The sequence below is a fragment of the Phalaenopsis equestris genome, unplaced genomic scaffold, assembly GCF_001263595.1.
Source record: "Phalaenopsis equestris unplaced genomic scaffold, ASM126359v1 Scaffold001019, whole genome shotgun sequence".
In the NCBI taxonomy this organism is placed as follows: domain Eukaryota; kingdom Viridiplantae; phylum Streptophyta; class Magnoliopsida; order Asparagales; family Orchidaceae; genus Phalaenopsis; species Phalaenopsis equestris.
This window is the reverse complement of record NW_018165458.1, coordinates 373648-380314: the sequence shown is the minus strand read 5'-3', so window position 1 is coordinate 380314 and position 6667 is coordinate 373648. Positions and strand designations below refer to the sequence as shown.

At 29.8% G+C, this 6667-nt stretch overlaps 1 protein-coding gene across 1 annotated transcript in view; it reads right to left on the bottom strand.

Moving 5' to 3' along the window:
* The window catches only part of LOC110032757, a gene marked incomplete in the record, with an annotated part of 8979 nt that overhangs the window by 1843 nt on the left and 469 nt on the right, over positions 1 to 6667 (bottom strand).

Below are 6667 nucleotides of genomic sequence, written 5' to 3'. Positions count from 1 at the left end.
AATCCATATATATATATATATATAGCTGATAGAAAAATATCAAAAGTCAAAGAACCAAAAAGGAAAAAAAACTATGTGATCATTTTCTTAAAAAATGAGAGATTGCATGCCCGAAAAACTTGCATGAGATATTAATGATTGATGAAAAATGGAGTTGATGAAAAATGGAATGTTGATTATTATATGACAATTTTTGAAAAAAAGAAAAAAATTCAGTGGCAATCATCAGGTAGTGGTAAGCAAAATCATTTTATTGATGAAAAATGGAATGATGACAATTTTTGAAAAAAAGAAAAAAATTCAATGGCAATCATCAGGTAGTGGTAAGCAAAATCATTTTGTAAATATGATCGAAGAATAAATGCCATAAAGACATGCGTCAAACATCAACTAATAAATACTACAAACATAGTTACTACTATGTGCTAAATTTGTGACCTGAATTTTGTGGATCTCGTTTATTGTCTCATAAAAAAAATTTGATCATGTAGAAAAAAGGTTTAGAAAGAAACTGTGAGCGTCAGAATTGAATGTTTCAACTATTAGATCAAACTTATAGTAGCTTTTAGAATATTGTAATCAATATACTATTATTTTATTGGCTCTCTTTTATATATTTCCTTTAGAGGGGCCTTGCTAAAATAATAAATACCACTCTTATGTTTCGTGCAAAAACTCTTCAATCATAATTTCATTTTTAATATAGTGAATTCTCCTACTCTGCCCGTGGTTTTTCTCTTCTCGAATTTTTCATGTAAAGTTTGTGTTATTTTTTTTTTATTTATTTCGTATTTGTTGCATCAATTAATATCAAGTTATAAAGAGTAGTATCAGAGCTAAGTTTTGATTTTGAAGATGACAATGATAAAGTATTGTATCCCTCTTTTAAATCACAACACCTGAATTTTCCCTGTCAGGCAAGAGTTTATGAATCTATAGGATGCACTACATGGACTCGAAAAGATGCCCTCATCATGGATGCTAGAGGAGAAGCAACAAATAGATCGCAAACTTCTTTTTCAAATTTATCTTTATCTATCAAATCAAAATCTATAAGATTTTGAAGGAGAAGACCATCTACAATTCCATCTGAGGGAGACACTAAATGTATACTAACTTTCATTAATGATTTCTCCAGAAAAGTTAAGATAATCTTCTTGATGCAGAAGGGCGATACATTTAAGGATTATACGATCATGATTGAAAAGCATATTGAAAATTATATTAAATAAGTTTCCACTGATAATGGGTTGAAATTCTGTTCAGAAGGATTTAATGTCTTCTGTAAATCAGAAGGAATTTTGTGAGACTTCACAGTCTGACACACATCTCAGTAAAATGGTGTACGGGATCAAATGAACAAAGCTATAATGGAGAAGGTTCATTGTGTACTCCTCAATCCCAAACTACCTAAGTCATTTTGGGCTAAAACCACTTCTACAACTTATTACTTAGTGAATCGCTCTCCTTCCAATTATATTGAAAAGAAAAATCCATAAGAGATTTGATCAGGTAAGCCTGCAGATTACTCTAATTTAAGAATTTTTTGGATGCCCCACCTGTGCTCATACAAATAATGATAAATTAGAGCCTAGATTTATAAAGTGTATATTTCTTAGTTATAAAATAGGAGTCAAATGTTATAGGTTATGGTGCCAAGAAACCAAGAAAGTGATCATTAGTATAGATGTTGCATTTGATGAATCTATCATGTTATATGCAACATCTACTAAATAATCTAAAAACGATGATCAGAAGAAAATGTCTTGCAAACAAGTGAAACTTCAGATTGATATATGTACATCTTCAAACATAACTTCTGAGTCAGATTCTAATAATCATGATGATATTCAACATTGAAATAACGACTATTCTGTTGTCAAGAATAGAACAAGAAGAGAAATTAAGCCACTACAGATGCTTGATGAGGCTGCTTTGGTCGCTTTTATTTTAAATGAGTTATATCGAGTGTTGTGAAGAACCTTCTAATTATAAATAAATTGTGAATTCAGTTGACTCTAGTAAATGGACAATTACTACGCAAGAAGAGATTAAATCCTTACACAAAAATAAAGCATGAGATTTGGTAAAATTACCTTAGGGTAAGAAAGTTGTTCATTATAAATCAGTGTTTAAGAAAAATGAAGGTACACTAGAAGTTGAAGATGCTCGATATAAGACTAGCATGATTGCAAAATGATTTAGTCATATTCCAGGTGTATACTTTACAAATATATTCTATCAGATAGTCAAAGATAGCTCAATTTGAGCTTTACTTGGTTTTATGATGTCTAAACATGGTATTGAAATTGGGTAGTTAGATATAAAGATTGTAACATTGCATTGAGGGCTTGAAGGGTATCTATATGTAGTAAACTTAGTTTTATTTAAGAATACTCTTTACAGTTTGAAATTGTCTCCTAGAAAGTGGTATAAGAAATTCGACTCATTCATGATTGCTCATAAGTTTAAAGAAGTAGTTATGATGGTTGTGCTTACTTCAAGAAAAATAATAATGGACCGTTTATCTACTTGCTCTTATACATCTATGACATGTTCATAGCTGCTAAGGATAAAGAAGACGTCAAGTTGTTAAAAGCTCTACTTAGCAATTTGAGATAAAAAGATTTGGAGGTTGCAAAAAAAAATACTTGGCATGGAGATTCAGACAGACATAAATGCATAATAATTATTTATAAGTCAAAAAGGACACATTGAAAGAAATTCAATATAGATTTAATATGCAGAATGCTCAGCTTATTAGTAATCCATCACACATTTCAGACTTTCATCAGTCTCATGCTCACAATTTGATGATGAAATTGAATATATATCTTGAGGTCTATATTCTAGTGCAGTGAGATCTCTCATGTATAATGTAACTTGTTCTCATCAAAATTTATCATATACAATTAGTGCAATTGTTAGATATATGAGTAATCTTGTTAAACAACATTGGAAAGTAGTTTAGTGGATCCTCAGAAAACTATATGAAACCAAAAAAAAAAGTTTGTTTGTAGTTTGAGAGGACGTTTGAGAGGACAATAGATAAAGTTATTTACTATGTCAATTCATATTTTGTTGGAGATCTTAATAGAATCAAATAATTATAGGATACATGTTTACTATATGTGGCCATGCAATTAGTTGGAAGAATAGTTTATAGACAATGGTGGCACTACCTACAACTGAAGCTAAGTGCATGAAGAATATGTACTGAAGCTTACGAAAAAACTCTCTAATTGAAAGGTCTATTTGAAGAGTTTAGTGAAGATTTGAAGAAAATCACACTGATGTGTGATAGTTAAAATGTTATTTGTCTCAGCAAATATCTAATATTACACGAGAGAACTATGCACATTGTGTTTGTTATCACTTTATTCGTAAAGTTATCACTCGTGGTGATATTGTTGTGAGCGAGATCAGTATCTCTGATAATCCAATGGATATGATAACTAAAACACTTTCAATAGTCAAGTTTGAGCATTGCTATTTTTTGTTATTATTCATTCCTAATCATTAAAGTTGTGTGGAAGAGGTGGAAAAATTCTATTATATATTCTTTGAAAACTTGTTTCAAGATGGAAATTGCTAAATTTGGGAGCCAATTTTTTTTGGTTCTCGCTTATCATTTCATAAGAAAATTATGATCACACGGGTTGAGACTTTAAAAGGAATCTGTGAACACACAACTTGAAGGTTTCAACCACTTGATCAAAATCATGATAGCCTTTAGATTGCAATTTGAGTGTTATTACTTTATTAACTCTTTTAATTATTTTTCTTAAATGGGTCTTGCTAAAACTATAAGTACTGCTCTTCAATTTTGTGCAAAATACTCTCCAATTGTACTCTACACTTATAATATTTTATTTGATCAGTTGATTTCTCCACCTCTGCACGTGGTTTTTCCTATCTTTGGTTTTACACGTAAAATTTGTGTATTCCTCTTTTATTTATTTTATTATTTGTTACATCTATTAATATCAAATTATAACACTACATGAGATCCATTATGACAAGAAAGGCATTAAAAAGAGAAACAATCAACAAGATGAGTAGGTGTTGTGTTATATGGATTATAATTTTTGAGAAGAATTGCAAAACTTACATTGATAAGAGAACTATAAAAATTTCTTCAAGTAGGGACAAGATGACACTTTCTTAAATCTTCATTTTCTCTCAAGCTCTCAAATCCACACATAATCTCTCTCTCTCTCTCTCTCTCTCTTTCTCTCTACTACACTTTGATTACCAATTTTTCTAAAGATACTAATCCTCATCTAACACTTTTATATAAAAGAGGACAGTTAAATATAAGAAGATGAACATTAATACAAATAATCATGATTTTAATTGGGGTATTTACACAAAAATGACACTAATTTCTTGGGCAAACTATTGCCATAATTGAATAACACTTGCATATATGCACACAAGATCACAAATTTCTCAACACCGACATTGTTAGATGTGACTCTTTGAGCTCCTCCAAAACCTTAATTTATCTTAACAACAATGTCATTGACATGAGTTCCTTTTAAAAAATATATAATTTTCTTTTGAGTAATTTTTAAATGCACGTATTTTTATTAAGTCAACTCATGTTTTATTCATTTGCCCCTTTATTGTTCAGTAATTCAATCTTATAAACAGCTATTAAAGATGGAATTAGAGTTCATTTCTTTCCATGATATAGCTTTGGAGGCCATTTGCTTATATTTGTTAATTATGTGCAAATTCTTGGTGTTGTGATGTGTCATCATTACCCTATTCTCTATAAGATATTCTTCCCTCAACTAACCATCTTGGCATAAAAATAGGTCATAGAGAAAATGTTGGAGGTCTTCAACTTAATCATCTAAAATTGAAGTCATTAATGCCTTCAAGTTTCTCATAGTTACAACAAAGTAAATCTCTATGTAAACATTTAGAGTTAATTGGTAAGAAATACCTAAACAACCTTTGAATCATGAGCAAACCATATTGAGTTAATTTAGGTTTGAAAGACAGCATGTGTCGAATAATGATAACAATGGATATCAATACAAATTGATAACCAATGTTGAGTAACGATGCCTATGATTCAAAGCCGATCAACAATGAAGAAGCCTATTTAGCAATTCTTTTAATAAGAGTTCAATTGGATAACTAAACAGATAATCTTTGAGAAACAATATCACTTAGTGACCAAAACAACTTGTTTGCAATGTCAAGCATCAAAGATGCACATTGATGTATAACATCAAACAACAGACCATGCAAAACATCCACCCAACTACCATGATTAAAATTTGATTCAAAAATTTCTAACCCAAATACTCAAATATTTTAAGATCTAAAAAGTTATATCATTTCATTTAATGAATTACATTGTAGATCACGTATCAAGTCAAATTCTAAATTTATTTACATAGAATATAGATCAATCAATCGTCGTCGATGAGAATACATATAGGGATCCATCATATGTATACCGATGAGGATATACTTGGGGATCAATTTTAGGAAGATTTGTTTTCAATGAATGGAACACATATCTTAGCCTTTTTATTTTTTTTTATTTCTTTCTTATAATAAGCTGGCGACCCACCTTCCCCTTCTCTCTCTCTCTCTCTCTCTCTCTCTCGTCAATAAAATTTAAAGGGAATTTGTATACGTAACACATAATTCTTACCAATTTACATATCTAGAATCTAAAATTTTATATTTACATTTATACCATTTTATGTAATAAATCTATGCTTGAAAAGATACATTTCACTTTAAGAAGATACTAACAATAAAATTTTTGATGTAATATTAAATACTTAAGTGTTATGCACGCACATACAAAAGTTTAAGTGTTACGTTTGTAAATAGATAATTTCTTGTGGCATGTATGATAATCCCCCTAAATTTAAATATAAACATATTTTTTCACATAAAAAAACAATCCTTTATTAAATTTTATCTCTTAAGAAAAAAATCATCAGCAAATATTTTATATTTTGTTGTTAGGGCTGTTTATAATGCTTTGTTCTCGCAGCTTATTATGGAAAACATTTATATTTTCAAACGAAAAAAACTTATAATAAAATATCAATGCTCGCGAATCTTCTCATTATTTTTTAATTGGGAATTTTCAAAATCAAATCTAATGTCTTTAGATCTCTTATTTCAGCAACACCAAATAGTTACTCAATTTATGTTCACATGAGCTCAAATAAAAAGTTTTAAACTTTTGGATGTTTAGCAGAAAATTTGCATACGTTACGTCAGTAGGTTACATGGAGGGTATTGAGGGGTTATATCCGCGTTATACCCCATATAACCTCTTTATAATCTACTTGTAACCTACATGTAACCTACAAATATATAAAAATAGAATCGCGGAACTCACTAAAAGATACATGTAAGTTACGGTAGGTTACATGGAGATTATAGAGGGTATAACGCAGGTATAACCCCCAAACACCCTCTTTGTAACCTACCCGACGTACGCAACGCTGCGTACGTCTTACGTAATCAAAATTTTCTCGTAAGGTCAAATAATTTACGAGTCTCACATGCATATATTCAATTGAGTTTTTTTATGAAAGAATCTAACAAATTATGGAATATCAATCATGAGGTCATCAAAATACTTAATTATTAAATTAATAAACATAACATATATATATATATA